This window comes from Convolutriloba macropyga, chromosome 7 (assembly GCF_964194025.1).
Source record: "Convolutriloba macropyga chromosome 7, txConMacr16.3, whole genome shotgun sequence".
Taxonomy (NCBI): domain Eukaryota; kingdom Metazoa; phylum Xenacoelomorpha; order Acoela; family Convolutidae; genus Convolutriloba; species Convolutriloba macropyga.
Window position 1 is genome coordinate 6946671 of NC_134474.1, and position 19151 is coordinate 6965821.

The 19151-nt window shown below is 31.6% G+C and overlaps 1 protein-coding gene across 1 annotated transcript in view; it reads left to right on the top strand.

Annotated features, from left to right (window-relative positions):
* Positions 1-19151, top strand: part of LOC142342575 (glycogen phosphorylase, muscle form-like) — a 246640-nt gene that overhangs the window by 110879 nt on the left and 116610 nt on the right. The window lies entirely within an intron of this gene.

Below are 19151 nucleotides of genomic sequence, written 5' to 3' on the forward strand. Positions count from 1 at the left end.
CAAATATTTAATCAATTGAAGACAAAAACTTAGTCAATAAAGACAAGTCAATTGGTTTTTTGTTCAAAACGGAGTCAATTGGAGTAGTGATTTTAGTCACGCCGAAAAAGGAAGTGGAGCGAAAAAGCGAGTGGTTTTTTGGCGTGAAATTTTTTCACTCTAATTTTAAAGTAGAGCGAGAAAACGGTGTTTGAACAGAAATTCGCTTTCTCGGTTGTGGTTTTTCTTTCACCTTCGGCAATTTCATTTTGTTTTTTTTTACTGTTTTTCGATTTTTTGGATTGGATCTTTTCTAAATGGTTTTTGCAATCCATGCATAGTTCATTCTAGTCCTAGTATTTTGTTTGAACCAAATTTGCATTTCTCGCTCGTGGTTTTTTGTTCACATGCGGCATTTTGACAATGATTTTCCGTTTATTTTTTATCTGATTTTTTTTAGAAATGGTTATCCTAATTCATTCATAATTCGTTCTAGGTCTAGTTTTTTGTTTAGTCAATGAAAATTTTTTGAATTTAACGTCAGAACTTGTCCTGCTGTTTTTTTTTAATTCGCTTAACCTTTTGATCACGTTTTTCGTTTTAGAAAAGTCACGATTCAGTTACGCATTGTGGTGAATACGGTCAAAGTCAAAGATCAAAATTAAAAAAGACGGGATAAACTGATGAAGCCTAGTCATTGAGAAATAGGTTATCAAATTTCATTATAGTGTTTGCTAGCCGACATTAGTATTGAGATTATTAATTTTTTGTTTGAAACTGAACACCCAATGAGAACACTTTTTGACACAGAAACAGACCAAAATTCGGTCAGTTTATCTCTTTTTTTTTTCTTCGTCTGTTTCAACGCCGATGTGCATCATGCGCGGCAACGGCGCCTTTTTTCCGGAAATCTGCCGGCTGTGTCTCGATTTTAAAATGATTCACTACGCAATTGCTATTTAAGAGACCTTTAAGCAGTAAAACAGAAGAATTTAACGAGCCTAGAAAATTCCGAAGGGTTATGACAAGTGTCGACCAGGTTATGCAACTGTCGACCAGGTTTCGGCCATGACAAAAAAGTTATATACTATCACATTCACGAAAAAAAACATGAGAACAAAAATAAACACTTCACTCAATATTCAAATGATAGCTTTTATTTAAATTTTCCCTGAAAACAGTGCTGGTTAAATGGGGTAAATGTCATACGAAAGAACGTCCACAATTTAAAGTTTAAGACAGCAAACGTCAAACTTGGGTACAAGCAATGAGACAAAGTAGAGGACAACACATTTGTCGACATTTTACTAGTGGTTTTGGAGAGCAATGGCGTCAAAGTCTTTGCGAAACAAGTTAGAAATTTTAGCTCACATTAAAATATTCAACATTAGAAAGCATTTAAATTTTGATAGAAAAGTAGTAGGTAACCAATAGTAATGTAAAATAGGCCAGTCATTTATGAAAATATGCGACAGAATAACAAAATTAACTATGAAAACCAACAAAAACAATTAAAAACGTCTCTTTTTTAAAATATGTTACACTTAAACTGTTAACAATTAGATTCGGATAAAAAAAGATTAAACACGGTTTGCAAAATCATCTTGTGAAATGAATCTGTCAGTAGACCATGAGACAGTAACAGAAACAACCTCAAAACTGGCGAACTGTTTTTTTGCAACATCGAAACTAACAAATTGATTATTTTGAAAACCAGTGGTGTATAAATTGTTAAAAACATTGAATTCAAAGAGTGGAATAATATCAACTATGCGTTTTTAGAAAGTCAAAAATGCATGTCAATTTTGAGACTGCAAAACAAAACTACGCAAATTTAAAACTTACCCAAATAATTTAATATATAATTGGAAACAATAGAAAAAGCAAAATGTGAGTTATGAGGATCCAATTTGACCTGACTAAGCAAAAGAGCAACTAGTATAACAAAAATAACTAGAGAAACAGGAAAATTCCAATACTCACCCCTTGTCTGAAATCAAATCGTGTAAAAGTTTAAATCGTGTTCAAACAAACTCTAAAATGAATAGACATGATTAGCCCTAGCAGTTTTTCGTTTTTTGAATAGACATGATTAACTCAATTGCTATTTACTCAAATGATTAACTCGAGAGACATTTAGACCTGCCATTTATCAAATTAAATGACATAACAAAAAACTATTTAGATTCTGAGACGCTGTTGCAATTTATGAAAGGATTTAGAGGCGGTTGCATTTTATAGACAATAAACAATTACAACTATGCAGGTGTTACAGTCACACTCATTCGTGCAGAAAATTAAGACGAAAACAAAAACAGTGTTCAAATATACGCATTTTTGTTTTCATCAACAACAACAGAGAGTTTAATTAAGAGAAAAAACTGCGAACAGATCTTTAAAACAGACTGCCCAAATAAAAATTATTTTCTTTGAGTTGTTAAAATGCTTGCAATAATAGCCCCGGGATAGATGAAGACAACCATTAAAAGTTGAAAAAGTAATTGAAAATGATCAGCATGAGAAAAAAGTGAACACTATTATCACCTCGCCCCGTATCAACATAATTATCGTTATCAATGATGAAGTTATTGTAATATAAAACTCAAATTTGCTTAGTAAAATGGTTAGTAGGTTGATATCTGTTTTTCAAAAGCCTTTTAATTGTACCATTATTATTTTTCTTCGTGTCCGGGCAAAACAGTCCCAGACAAAATAGTCCCAAATTACAAAACATTCCCAGACAAAATAGTCCAAAACAGACAAAACAGTCCCAGACAAAATAGTCCCGAATAAATATCGAAATAATTGTAAAAAGTAATCTCGAAACAATTAACAACCATAATCTATGAGTTAATTTTCTGAATGCTTTGTTTTTAATTGATCTGAACGAGGATTACACCGAAAGTTGTTTCAAAAAACATATTTTGGTTAAAACTATGTTGTAATCAGCTTAATATTTCTTCAATGAATTGCAATTATACGAATAACTTAAATGGTTCCTGTGTTAATAGGTGTGCATATGTTTAACTCTATGTTTAGTTCGGACTATTTTGTCTGGGAATATTTTTCTATTCGGGACTGTTTTGTCTGTTCACCATTTTTCTTGGATGCATATGAAAATTTCCAATTTGGTCTCGAGAAAAAAAAGCCGGCCTATCTTAAATGTTCCACTATTTGTGAGAAATACCGAAACAGTAAGTTATGGTTAAGCACGAGAATAAGTTGAGATTGCTCTTGAAAAAAAATCATGTGAGATGATAGTTGATGTCGGAGTTCACAGCCGACAATATTACAAAAATTTCTCCGATTTTACGGAAAACTATAATAAACCGTTTTTTGGAGTGTTTTTTTATTGTAGTTGTGTATCTTACGTGTGTCTTATGACGTCTGAACATCTGACATTAGTCAAGAACCACGCAGCCGTTTGAGGTTGAACTTATTGAGTTACAACATACAGAGTTAATTCATACTTTATAAGAATGCAGCCATTTAATTGTTAACAAAAATTTACCTGAACAGTCAGTCAAGAGGTGGTGACTCATTCGGCTGCTGTCACCAAGATTATCCAACGGATGAAAATAGCAACTTATTATCTCTAGGGAAGTTTTTCTGCAGTGAGTCTTTTTAAATTAAACTATGAAAAAATTATCGAAAGTTGTTTCAATAATGAGCTGCTTATCGAAAAAAGAAGTCTTTTCGTGAAGCAAAGTGTTCGAAAAATTGTTTTTCTTTCGTATCAACATAGTACTCTCAATTTAGACACAACAAGTACTCCGTGTTGAAACACGAGAACGTTTCCCAATTTCTTCCCCACATGAATCCTTAAAGGGTCCTCAAGGATTCTACTGAGTTCTAATCTCTTCCCTTGATTACGCTTTTTAGTGACCAAAATCGTGTGAATCAAATTGTCATAATTGATTTAAAATCAATGAAGCAAACTATAGAATTTTTCCTTGGTATCTCTCAAGCCCACATTTGTATTATTTGATTGAGAATTGGATATTAGAAACCAAACAGCTCATGAAAATCGAAAAATTGAACCAATAAAAGACATTACAAACAGACATTCTCAAACGTTTTACCTGTGATCGGAAAAATGCTGATAAGTCTTAAGTTTTCGGCGATCGAAGATATTTTTTCCAGTGAAATGCGAGCATGCGCCATTTTCACTTCAGATGGGTAGAACTTTTGTGATATACAGATGCCACAGTTATGAGTGGACGTTACGAATCCATTTTCAATTGCGTATATTGAATTAAGCTTTGTTCCTTTGGCGATCTACCCTGAATACGAATTGGACCTCCATCAACAGGGTTTTTGCCATTCTAGCAAGCACAGTTGTTCAAATATATAAAGAATTTTTTGTTTAAAGACTTCCAATAAAATGGCTTCCAAAAAATGGTTATGGTTTCCGTTTTTTATTTCCTCAGCTGAGATTTTAACGTCTGTTTTAAAAGAAGTGACAACCTGATTGTAGAACCCGTCTTGTAAAAGCTAGTTCGTAACTATTTCAGAGTGCTCGGAATCGCAATTTTCTTGTTCTCAGACTTTTAAATCAATAAATTTGATATGTAATTAAATAATTTTATTGTTTTTCACTTCACTCTGTTAAAGGAGTGGCTATCACTGATTTCACCAGAAGATCTTAACCATACAGTAGAGCTTTCAAATTAGATGAAATGTTAGGGAAGTTTTTAATATTTGGTTTTTTGGTTGACTTGACACACGCAAAGGAGAGCAGCTTACAACAAGCTGAAGAACGTTAGCATGAGTGTTTAAAGCACCTATGCGGTAAGAAGCATTTGTCTCCTGAGATGTTAGTCACTATTTCTAAATAACTTTTTTAGTGTCACCTGCCCCCTTACCAAATACTAGATTTAGAGGTGTTAGAAAATAGATGTAACTCAAACGATGCTTGCTAAATAACAATGGCATGGTGATCAAATTAAAGTCACAAAAACAGTTCCTCCAGTTAAATACAAATTTTTCGGGCGAATCGACTGCAGGACTTTTACTGTTTTTTTGGGATCTGTACACTTAACGAGAGCAATAATTGACGGTTTACAGTAGTTGTACTGACCTAGTGTAATAAGGAAAGGCACTTTATGTTGGCGTTTACTGACCCCTAGCCATGCATATTCATCGGATAATAACTTGAATACTATCAATAAAATGACAATGCAGAGCACAAGTTTTTTTAAAAAAATTTAAAGTTTTTTTGTTAAGAAAAGAGGATTCCGAAAAAATTATTTTTTAACATAAAAATAAAAAAGATTTGACCTTTTTTACATTGATTTTTTAATTTCAAACTAATTGAAAAATGAGACTGTTCATTGATGCTCCGAATTTTCTCTCAAATTTTAGATTTTCTACTTTGGTGAAATGCGTTTTGGTAGACTGTTCATTTTTTTCCAAAAAACCAGAAAAGTATGAAGTTCAGTAAAGTTGCCGTACTTTAAAAGTTGATATTTAGTTGCAAATAAATTTAGCCTTCTATACCCAAAAATTAAAAGTTTTTATTATGAGCGTAAATTTTTGCTCCCATGTCAGACTATTTCTAGAATGAAAAAAGGAAACAACATATCATTGAGAAAAAGCAAACATTTGTCAAACAATTGCTGTGAAAAAGACCTTTGAGGAACAAGAAAAACTAATCTACAAGCTATAAAGTTCCACACATTTAACGCAGAATGTTGGAAAAGCCGAAAAATCGGATAAATCGAAGCCTTTTTTGTTGCATCTGGAAACCGCACAGGAGTCTCTGAACAATAAACGAATAAAACAAACAAAACAATTACTAGCAAACATTTCAAATGAACAAATTTTGGCAGTAAATAAACCCCATACCAATACATAAATGAAAATAAAAAACAACAAATTCAAAAATAAAGAAAACATTTTAAAAAAAAATAATTTCAAAAGTATACATTTCCATCGGATAAAAACCTGAACACTACCAATAGAATGACATTGCAGAGCAAAAAAATTAAACAAAAAATTAATGTTTTTTTGTAAGGAAAATAGGATTCAGAATAATTTTTATTAAACATAAGAATAACAAATTTGATCATTCTTGCATCGATTTTCTATTTCAAACTAATTGAAAAATGAGACTGTTCATTGATGCTCCAAATTTTCTCTCAAGTTTTAGTTTTTCTGCTTTGGTGAAATGACAATTTGATAGACTGTTCATACTTTCCAAAAAAATCAGAAAAGTATGAAGTTCAATTTAGTTGCAAATGATTATTATGAAAAGTATGAAGTTCTATTTAGTTGCAAATAATTTTAGCTAGTTGAGTTTCTCAGTTTTTCAATTGTTTGCATAAAAAATCGTTAAAAAATCTTTCTAGACAAAAAATTAAAAGCTTTATTATCAGCGTAAATTTTTGCTCCCATGTCCGACATTATTTCTAGAATAAAAAAGGCAAAAACATACCATTGAGAAAAAGCAAATCTTTGTGAAACAATTGCTGCGAAAAAAACCTTTGAAGAACAAGAGAAGATCGAAACTAATCTACAAAATTCCACACATTTAACTCAGAATGTTGGAAAAGCGAAAAAAAATCGGATAAATCGAAGCCTTTTTTGTTGCATCTAGAAACCTCATAGGCATCTCTGAATATTAAAAGAATCAAACAGACAAAAAATTATTAGCAGACATTTCAAATGAACAGTTTTTTGCAGTAAATAAACCCCATACCAAAATATAAACGAACTAAAAAACAATAAGTTCAAAAACAAAATAAACCTTTCAAAAAAACAATAATTTTAAGGATAAAAATTTCCATCGGATAAAAAATTGAATACTATCAATAGAATGACATTGCAGAGCAAAAGTTATAATCAAAAGTTTAATGTTTTTTTGTGAGGAGATAGAATTCAGAATAACTTTTTTTAAACATAAAATAACAAATTTTTGATCTTTTTTCCATCCATTTTTTAATTTCAAGCTAATTGAAAAGTGAGACTGTTCATTGATGTTGAAAGTTGTTGTATTTTAAAGGTTATCTTTTAGTTGCAGATAATTTTAGCTGTTTAAGTTTCCCAGTTTTCCAATTGTTTGCTTGACATATCAATTCCTTCTATAAAAAAAGTTAAAAAATTTTTTGTTTCCAGCTTAAATTTTTACTTCCATTTCAGACATGTTTAAAGAAGGCAAAACATATCATTGAGAAAATGCAAAATATCACTGATGAATCCAAAGAAGCGATCATCATAATAATTTTTATGAAATCTAAAGTTCAAAATAAGCAAACTTGAGAAAAGATTTTCATCACAACAAAACAAAAATTAGAGTGAAAATACGCAGTTTTACGGCGTTTCGTTTCGGATTCAACGTAGAGTGAGAAATTGGTGTTGGAACAAGAAAAACGTTTTCTCGATTGCGTTTCTTTGTTCACGTGAGGTAATTGGACTGCTGTTTTCTGTGTTTCGTGTCGTGAGTGCTATTGATATTATTCATATATAAAAACAAAATAGAGGATTGATTTTGGTCACCGCGAAACAGGAAGTGGACCAACAAAACGGGTGGTTTTGCGCCGTGAATTTTTATTTGGTTCCAATTTCAACGTAAACTGAAACAACGGTGTTTGAACAAAAGTTCGTATTCTCGATTGCATTTTTCTGTTCACACGTGTTAATTTGAGTTTGATTTTAGTTAATTTCTACTATTTCATTTTTTTTCTACGGGGTTTTCCCTACCCAATTACTGTTTTTTCTAGGTCTAATTTTTTTGTCTCTTCATGTTTTTCTTTATTTCGTTTATTGATATTAAGTGCGTTCATTTTTAGATTGCTTTGTCAAACAATTGCTATGAAAAAGACCTTTGAGGAACAAGAAAAGATCGAAACTAGTCTACAAGCTATATAATTCCACACATTTAACGCAGAATGCTGGAAAAGCCGAAAAATCGGATAAATCGAAGCCTTTTTTGTTGCATCTAGAAACCACACAGGAGTCTCTGAATATTAAAAGAATAAAACAAACCAAACAATTACTAGCAAACATTTCAAATGAACAAATTTTGGCAGTAAATAAACCGCATACCAATACAAAAATGAAAATAAAAAAACAACAAATACAAAAAATAGAATAAACATTTAAAAAAAAACAACAATTTCAAAAGTATACATTTCCATTGGATAAAAACTTCAATACTATCAATAGAATGACATCACAGAGCAAAAAAAGTTATAAACAAAAGTGTAATGTTTATTTGTGAGTAGAATAGGATTCAAAATAATTTTTTTAAACATCAAAATAACAAAATTTTGATTATTTTTAAATCGATTTGTTAATTTCAAATTAGTTGACAAGTGAGACTGTTCATTGATGCTCCGAATTATCTCTCAAAATTTAGATTTTCTGCTTTGGTGAAATGACATTTTGATAGACTGTTCATTTCAAAAAAAAACAGAAAAGTATGAAGTTCAGTGAAGTTGTTGTACTTCAAAAGTTACTATTTAGTTGTAAATATTTTGAGGTAGTTAAGTTTTTTACTTTTTCAATTGTTTGCGTGACATATTATTAAGGAATTCATTCTATACAAAGAAAGTTGAAAACTTTTCTTATCAACGTAAATTTTTATGTCCATGTCAGACATTTTTTCGAAGATTAATCGAATATTACTCGAATCAAACAAACGAAAAAATTACTAACAGACATACCAAATCAACTGACAGTAAATAAACCCCATACCAATACATAAACGAAAATAAAATGCAATAATTTCAAAAATAATTATTTCAATTACGTTTTCAAAAATTATAACAATTTTTTTCTAATTCTTTAAAAAATAGTTAAGTCAAAGCGTGCTAAAAGATGTTCACATTGTAGAAGTTTTGAGAGCTAACTCCAAGTTTGAATACAAAAGAGACAGTACAGTACACAAGGCAATTGTCAAATATCAGTTTTTAGTAATTTTTTCGTGATAAATGACGACAACATCGTTGAAACATGCATTTTGATGTTTAAATTTTTAGCACATATCAGATTATTCAACGATAGAAAGCAAATATCTTTTTCAATGAAAAAATTAACAAAACCACGTATTATAAACACAATGAAGGAAAGCATCGATTTTAAACTCAGGGAAAAAATTTAAAAATTGAACTCAGGGAAAATAAACGGTGTCCCTGAGAATACTTCAAAAGACCCACTGAATTAAACCAAATAGATCCATTCAAGACATCTGAGAATTTTGCTAATGACACTACGCGTCCTACTCATAACGTCTATTGAACGTCTCATGACTCACCGACCGTTCTAAAAACATGCGCAAAAAACGAAATTCATTAACAAGATGCAAACTTGCTTTATTAGACTGCCCTATAGGCCAGTCATTGAACAACTACGCGATAGCACAAAAAAAACTACGAATCTCACGGAAAATAAAAACAAGATTGTTTTTCAAAGACGAGGGGCTTATTTTAAACAAAAATAAAACAAACAATAATTTGGAAAACAAATAATTTGATAACGTTCTCAATAATTATAATATTTTTTTGCTATTTTTTTAAATGGCAAGGTCAGAGCGTGCTGAAAGATCTTAACATTGTAGAAATTCAGAGAGCTAACTCCAATGTTGCATAAAGAATGAGACAGTACAGTACACGAGGTTTTTGTCAATATCAATTTTTACTACTTGAATTAAGATAAATGACGCCAACTTTGTCGAGACATGCATATTTTTATTAAATCTTTAGCACATATTATTTTTATAATGATAGAAAGCAGTTGTTTCTTTTTATTAAAAACATTACAGAAACCACGTAAAAAACACAATGAAGCAAAGCTTCGGTCAAAAATTGATGGAAAAACTTAAAAAAAAAACAGTGTCCCAGAAAGTTTTTCAAAACAGACCCATTGACTGGAAAGAAAAAGACCGATTTGAGACATCTCAGACATTTTTTAATTACGCTACGCGTCCATCACATAACGTCTCTTGACGGTCCCATGACTCACCGACCATTTCAAAATCATGCGCCTTAAACGAAATTCATTAAAAAGATGCAAACTTGCTTTTAGACTGCCCTATAGGCCAGTCATTGAACTAGTACGTGATAGAACAAAACAACTACTAAACTCACGAAAAATAAAAACAAGTTTTTTTCCAATGACGAGGGGCTTATTTTAAACGAAAATACAATGAACAATAATTTGTAAAACAAAACTTTGATATCGTTTTCTATAATTATAACATTTTTTTTCTATCTTTTTAAATAGCAAGCTCAGAGTGTGCGAAAAAATCTTCACATTGTACAAATTCACAGAGCTAACTCCAATGATAGATAAAGAATGAGACAGTACAGTACACGAGGTTTCTGTCAATATCAATTTTTACTGATTTAATTAAGATAAATGACGACAACTTTGTCGAGACATGCATATTTTTATTAAATTTTCAGCACATATTATTTTTTTATTGATAGAAAACAGTTGTTCCTTTTCATTAAAAACATTATAGAAACCACGTAACGAAAACAAAATGAAGCAAAGCATCGGTCAAAAATTGATGGAAAAACTTAAAAAAAAACTGTGTCCCAGAAAATTTTTCAAAATAGACCCGTTGACTGGCACGAAAAAGTTCGATTTGAGACATCTCAGACATTTTTTAATTACGCTACGCGTCCATCACATAACGTCTCTTGACGGTCCCATGACTCACCGACCATTTCAAAATCATGCGCCTTAAACGAAATTCATTAAAAAGATGCAAACTTGCTTTTAGACTGCCCTATAGGCCAGTCATTGAACTAGTACGTGATAGAACAAAACAACTACTGAACTCACGAAAAATAAAAACAAGTTTTTTTCCAATGACGAGGGGCTTATTTTAAACGAAAATACAATGAACAATAATTTGTAAAACAAAACTTTGATATCGTTTTCTATAATTATAACATTTTTTTCTATCTTTTTAAATAGCAAGCTCAGAGTGTGCGAAAAAATCTTCACATTGTACAAATTCACAGAGCTAACTCCAATGATAGATAAAGAATGAGACAGTACAGTACACGAGGTTTCTGTCAATATCAATTTTTACTGATTTAATTAAGATAAATGACGCCAACTTTGTCGAGACATGCATATTTTTATTAAATTTTCAGCATATATTATTTTTTTATTGATAGAAAACAGTTGTTCCTTTTCATTAAAAACATTATAGAAACCACGTAACGAAAACAAAATGAAGCAAAGCATCGGTCTAAAATTGATGGAAAAACTTAAAAAAAAACTGTGTCCCAGAAAGTTTTTCAAAACAGACCCATTGACTGGAAAGAAAAAGACCAATTTGAGACATCTCAGACATTTTTTAATAACGCTACGCGTCCTTCTCATAACGTCTCTTGACGGTCCCATGACTCACCGACCGTTCTAAAAACATGCGCAATAAACGAAATTCATTAAAAAGATGCAAACTTGCTTTATTTGACTGCCCTATAGGCCAGTCATTGAACAACTACGTGATAGCACAAAAACAGCTACGAATCTCAGGTAAAATAAAAAGCAAGAGTTTTTTCAAAGACGAGGCGCTTATTTTAAACGAATATAACACAAACAATAATTCGGAAAACAAATATTTTGATAACGTTTTCAATAGTAATAACATTTTTTTCTATCTTTTTAAATAGCAAGGTCAGAGCGTGCTGAAAGATCTTCACGTTGTAGAAATTCAGAGAGCTAACTTCAATGTTGCACAAAGAATGAGACAGTACAGTACACGAGGTTTTTGTCAATAGCAATTTTTACTAATTTAATTAAGAAAAATGACGCCAACTTTGTCGAGACCTGCATATTTGTATTAAATTTTTAGCACATATTATTTTTTTAATGATAGGAAGCAGTTGTTGCTTTACATTAAAAACATTATAGAAACCACGTAAAAAAACACAATGAAGCAAAGCATCGGTCAAAAATTGATGGAAAAACTTAAAAAAAACTGTGTCCCAGAAAGTTTTTCAAAATAGACCCATTGACTGGAAAGAAAAAGACCGATTTGAGACATCTCAGACATTTTTTAATTACGCTACGCGTCCATCTCATAACGTCTCTTGACGGTCCCATGACTCACCGAACGTTCTAAAAACATGCGCAATAAACGAAAATCATTAAAAAGATGCAAACTTGCTTTATTTGACTGCCCAATAAGCCAGTCATTGAACAACTACTTGATAGCACAAAAACAACTACGAATCTGAGGTAAAATAAAAAGCAAGATTTCTTCAAAGACGAGGCGCTTATTTTAAACGAATATAAAACAAACAATAATTCGGAAAACAAATATTTTGATAACGTTTTCAATAATTATAACATTTTTTTCTATCTTTTTAAATAGCAAGGTCAGAGCGTGCTCAAAGATCTTCACGTTGTAGAAATTCAGAAAACTAACTTCAATGTTGCACAAAGAATGAGACAGTACAGTACACGAGGTTTTTGTCAATATCAATTTTTACTATGTTAATTCAGAAAAATGGAGCCAACTTTGTCGAGACCTGCATTATTTTATTAAATTTTTAGCACATATTATTTTTTTAATGATAGGAAGCAGTTGTTCCTTTTCATTAAAAACATTATAGAAACCACGTAACGAAAACAAAATGAAGCAAAGCATCGGTCTAAAATTGATGGAAAAACTTAAAAAAAAACTGTGTCCCAGAAAGTTTTTCAAAACAGACCCATTGACTGGAAAGAAAAAGACCGATTTGAGACATCTCAGACATTTTTTTAATTACGCTACGCGTCTATCTCATAAAGTCTCTTGACGGTCCCATGACTCACCGACCGTTCTAAAAACATGCGCAATAAACGAAATTCATTAAAAAGATGCAAACTTGCTTCATTTGACTGCCCTATAGGCCAGTCTTTGAACAGCTACGTGATAGCACAAAAACAGCTACGAATCTCAGGTAAAATAAAAAGCAAGAGTTTTATCAAAGACGAGGCGCTTATTTTAAACGAATATAAAACAAACAATAATTCGGAAAACAAATATTTTGATAACGTTTTCAATAATTATAACATTTTTTTCTATCTTTTTAAATAGCAAGGTCAGAGCGTGCTGAAAGATCTTCACGTTGTAGAAATTCAGAGAGCTAACTTCAATGTTGCACAAAGAATGAGACAGTACAGTACACGAGGTTTTTGTCAATATCAATTTTTACTATGTTAATTCAGAAAAATGGAGCCAACTTTGTCGAGACCTGCATTATTTTATTAAATTTTTAGCACATATTATTTTTTTAATGATAGGAAGCAGTTGTTCTTTTTCATTAAAAACCTTATAGAAACCACGTAAAAAAACACAATGAAGAAAAGCATCGGTCAAAAATTGATGGAAAAACTTAAAAAAAACTGTGTCCCAGAAAGTTTTTCAAAATAGACCCATTGACTGGAAAGAAAAAGACCGATTTGAGACATCTCAGACATTTTTTTAATTACGCTACGCGTCCATCTCATAACGTCTCTTGACGGTCCCATGACTTACTGACCGTTTCAAAATCATGCGCCATAAACGAAATTCATTAAAACGATGCAAACTTGCTTTTAGACTGCCCTATAGGCCAGTCATTGAACTACTACGTGATAGAACAAAAACATTTACGAACTTAACGAAAAATAAAATCAAGTTTTTTTCCAATGACGAGGGGCTTATTTTAAACGAAAATAAAATAAACAGTAATTTGGAAAACAAAATTTTGATATCGTTTTCTATAATTATAACATTTTTTTCTATCTTTTTAAATAGCAAGGTCAGAGTGTGCGAAAAGATCTTCACATTGTACAAATTCAGAGAGCTAACTCCAATGATAGATAAAGAATGAGACAGTACAGTACACGAGGTTTTTGTCAATACCAATTTTTACTGATTTAATTACGATAAATGACGCCAACTTTGTCCAGACATGCATATTTTTATAAAATTTTTAGCACATATTATTTTTTAATGATAGAAAGCAGTTCTTGCTTTTCATTAAAAACATTATAGAAACCACGTAAAGAAAACACAATGAAGCAAAGCATCGGTCAAAAATTGATGGAAAAACTTAAAAAAAAACTGCGACCCCGAAAGTTTTTCAAAATAGACCCATTGACTGGAAAGAAAAAGACCAATTTGAGATATCTCAGACATTTTTTAATTACGCTACTCGTCCATCTTATAACGTCTCTTGACGGTCCCATGACTCACCGACCGTTCTAAAAACATGCGCAATAAACGAAATTCATTAAATAGATGCAAACTTGCTTTATTTGACTGCCCTGCCCTATAGGCCAGTCATTGAACAACTACGTGAAAGCACAAAAACAGCTACGAATCTCAGGTAAAATAAAACGCAAGAGTTTTATCAAAGACGAGGCGCTTATTTTAAACGAATATAAAACAAACAATAATTCGGAAAACAAATATTTTGATAACGTTTTCAATAATTATAACATTTTTTTCTATCTTTTTAAATAGCAAGGTCAGAGCGTGCTGAAAGATCTTCACGTTGTAGAAATTCAGAGAGCTAACTTCAATGTTGCACAAAGAATGAGACAGTACAGTACACGAGGTTTTTGTCAATATCAATTTTTACTATGTTAATTCAGAAAAATGGAGCCAACTTTGTCGAGACCTGCATTATTTTATTAAATTTTTAGCACATATTATTTTTTTAATGATAGGAAGCAGTTGTTCTTTTTCATTAAAAACCTTATAGAAACCACGTAAAAAAACACAATGAAGAAAAGCATCGGTCAAAAATTGATGGAAAAACTTAAAAAAAAACTGTGTCCCAGAAAGTTTTTCAAAATAGACCCATTGACTGGAAAGAAAAAGACCGATTTGAGACATCTCAGACATTTTTTTAATTACGCTACGCGTCCATCTCATAACGTCTCTTGACGGTCCCATGATTTACTGACCGTTTCAAAATCATGCGCCATAAACGAAATTCATTAAAAAGATGCAAACTTGCTTTTAGACTGCCCTATAGGCCAGTCATTGAACTACTACGTGATAGAACAAAAACATTTACGAACTTAACGAAAAATAAAATCAAGTTTTTTTCCAATGACGAGGGGCTTATTTTAAACGAAAATAAAATAAACAATAATTTGGAAAACAAAATTTTGATATCGTTTTCTATAATTATAACATTTTTTTCTATCTTTTTAAATAGCAAGGTCAGAGTGTGCGAAAAGATCTTCACATTGTACAAATTCAGAGAGCTAACTCCAATGATAGATAAAGAATGAGACAGTACAGTACACGAGGTTTTTGTCAATACCAATTTTTACTGATTTAATTACGATAAATGACGCCAACTTTGTCGAGACATGCATATTTTTATTAAACTTTTAGCACATATTATTTTTTAATGATAGAAAGCAGTTCTTGCTTTTCATTAAAAACATTATAGAAACCACGTAAAGAAAACACAATGAAGCAAAGCATCGGTCAAAAATTGATGGAAAAACTTAAAAAAAAAACTGCGACCCAGAAAGTTTTTCAAAATAGACCCATTGACTTGAAAGAAAAAGACCAATTTGAGATATCTCAGACAATTTTTAATTACGCTACGCGTCCATCTTATAACGTCTCTTGACGGTCCCATGACTCACCGACCGTTCTAAAAACATGCGCAATAAACGAAATTCATTAAATAGATGCAAACTTGCTTTATTTGACTGCCCTATAGGCCAGTCATTGAACAACTACGTGATAGCACAAAAACAGCTACGAATCTCAGGTAAAATAAAACTCAAGAGTTTTATCAAAGACGAGGCGCTTATTTTAAACGAATATAAAACAAACAATAATTCGGAAAACAAATATTTTGATAACGTTTTCAATAATTATAACATTTTTTTCTATCTTTTTAAATAGCAAGGTCAGAGCGTGCTGAAAGATCTTCACGTTGTAGAAATTCAGAGAGCTAACTTCAATGTTGCACAAAGAATGAGACAGTACAGTACACGAGGTTTTTGTCAATATCAATTTTTACTATGTTAATTAAGAAAAATGACGCCAACTTTGTCGAGACCTGCATATTTTTATTAAATTTTTAGCACACATTATTTTTTTAATGATAGGAAGCAGTTGTTCCTTTTCATTAAAAACCTTATAGAAACCACGTAAAAAAACACAATGAAGCAAAGCATCGGTCAAAAATTGATGGAAAAACTTAAAAAAAAACTGTGTCCCAGAAAGTTTTTCAAAATAGACCCATTGACTGGAAAGAAAAAGACCGATTTGAGACATCTCAGACATTTTTTTAATTACGCTACGCGTCTATCTCATAAAGTCTCTTGACGGTCCCATGACTCACCGACCGTTCTAAAAACATGCGCAATAAACGAAATTCATTAAAAAGATGCAAACTTGCTTCATTTGACTGCCCTATAGGCCAGTCTTTGAACAGCTACGTGATAGCACAAAAACAGCTACGAATCTCAGGTAAAATAAAAAGCAAGAGTTTTTTCATAGACGAGGCGCTTCTCTTAAACGAATATAAAACAAACAATAATTCGGAAAACAAATATTTTGATAACGTTTTCAATAATTATAACATTTTTTTCTATCTTTTTAAATAGCAAGGTCAGAGCGTGCTGAAAGATCTTCACGTTGTAGAAATTCAGGGAGCTAACTCCAATGATAGATAAAGAATGAGACAGTACAGTACACGAGGTTTTTGTCAATATCAATTTTTACTGATTTAATTAAGATAAATGACGCCAACTTTGTCGAGACATGCATATTTTTATAAAATTTTTAGCACATATTATTTTTTAATGATAGAAAGCAGTTGTTCCTTTTCATTAAAAAAATTATAGAAACCACGTAAAGAAAACACAATGAAGCAAAGCATCGGTCAAAAAATGATGGAAAAACTTAAAAAAAAACTGTGACCCAGAAAGTTTTTCAAAATGGACCCATTGACTGGAAAGAAAAAGACCGATTTGAGATATCTCAGACATTTTTTTAATTACGCTACGCGTCCATCTTATAACGTCTCTTGACGGTCCCATGACTCACCGACCGTTCTAAAAACATGCGCAATAAACGAAATTCATTAAAAAGATGCAAACTTGCTTTATTTGACTGCCCTATAGGCCAGTCATTGAACAACTACGTGATAGCACAAAAACAGCTACGAATCTCAGGTAAAATAAAAAGCAAGAGTTTTTTCAAAGACGAGGCGCTTATTTTAAACGAATATAACACAAACAATAATTCGGAAAACAAATATTTTGATAACGTTTTCAATAGTAATAACATTTTTTTCTATCTTTTTAAATAGCAAGGTCAGAGCGTGCTGAAAGATCTTCACGTTGTAGAAATTCAGAGAGCTAACTTCATTGTTGCACAAAGAATGAGACAGTACAGCACACGAGGTTTTTGTCAATATCAATTTTTACTAAGTTAATTAAGAAAAGTGACGCCAACTTTGTCGAGACCTGCATATTTTTATTAAATTTTTAGCACATATTATTTTTTTATGATAGGAAGCAGTTGTTCCTTTTCATTAAAAACATTATAGAAACCACGTAAAAAACACAATGAAGCAAAGCATCGGTCAAAAATCGATGGAAAAACTTAAAAAAAAAAACTGTGTCCCAGAAACTTTTTTAAAATAGAGCCATTGACTGGAAAGAAAAAGACCGATTTGAGACATCTCAGACATTTTTTTAATTACGCTACGCGTCCATCTCATAGCGTCTCTTGACGGTCCCATGACTCACCGACCGTTCTAAAAACATGCGCAATAAACGAAATTCATTAAAAAGATGCAAACTTGCTTTATTTGACTGCCCTATAGGCCAGTCATTGAACAACTACGTGATAGCACAAAAACAACTACGAATCTCAGGTAAAATAAAAAGCAAGATTTTTTTCCAAGACGAGGCGCTTATTTTAAACGAATATAAAACAAACAATAATTCGGAAAACAAATAATTTGATAACGTTTCCAAAAATTATAACATTTTTTTCTATCTTTTTAAATAGCAAGGTCAGAGTGTGCGAAAAGATCTTCAAATTGTACAAATTCAGAGAGCTAACTCCAATGATAGATAAAGAATGAGATAGTACAGTACACGAGGTTTTTGTCAATATCAATTTTTACTGATTTAATTAAGATAAATGACGCCAACTTTGTCGAGACATGCATATTTTTATTAAATTTTTAGCACATATTATTTTTTTAATGATAGAAAGCAAATGCTCCTTTTCATTAAAAACATTATAGAAACCACGTAAAAAACTCAATGAAGCAAAGCATCGGTCAAAAATTCATGGAAAAAATTTAAAAAAAACTGTGTCCCAGAGAGTTTCTCAAAATAGACCCATTGACTGGAAAGAAAAAGACCGATTTGAGACATCTCAGACATTATTTTAATTACGCTACGCGTCCGTCTCATAACGTCTCTTGACCGTCTCATGACTCACCGACCGTTTTAAAATCATGCGCCATAATTAATAAAAAGTCATTAAACAGACTCAAACGTGCCTTTTTAGACTGTTCTATAGGCCAGTCATTGGACTACTACGTGATAGAACAAACAACTACGAAACACACGAAAAACAAAAACATGTATTTTCAAAACTGATGAGCTTCAAAGTCGCAAAAAAATAGATATGAACAGACAAGATCAAAGAAGTTAGCATAAAGAGCGAATAGGCCCTTCATTCAAGAGACTATGCAACAAAACAGCAACATTAACCACCAGATTCAATAATTTACTGAATGTTTCTGAAAGAAAAAGCAGAATCAAATGCTTTGAAAAACCTTAAGTCTAAATAGCCGATATATCTCCATAAACATATATAAACATATACGCCTCTAGACACTCTAAAATACGTAGGAATACTGAGACTATTCGCCGCCCAAACATCGAAAATAACAAATTGTGAAAATGCTGACTAATCTAATCGCCCCAAAAGTAGATACGTAAGTATCGTTAAAAAAGTTATTGGTAACATGAAAACTCTAATTTGCTAAAGAAGACTTTTGAACGTTAGTTGGTAGAGTTCTGCGTTTCAAGAGCCTTAATATGATACCCCTCTTTTTTTCTTGCATGCATATGAAATTCTCCAATTTCGTTTTGAGAAAACAAAGCCGGCCTATCGTAAATGTTCAGTCAATTAACAGTCTTTTTCCCCTCCTCGCAAACACATAGTTTTCAGTTGT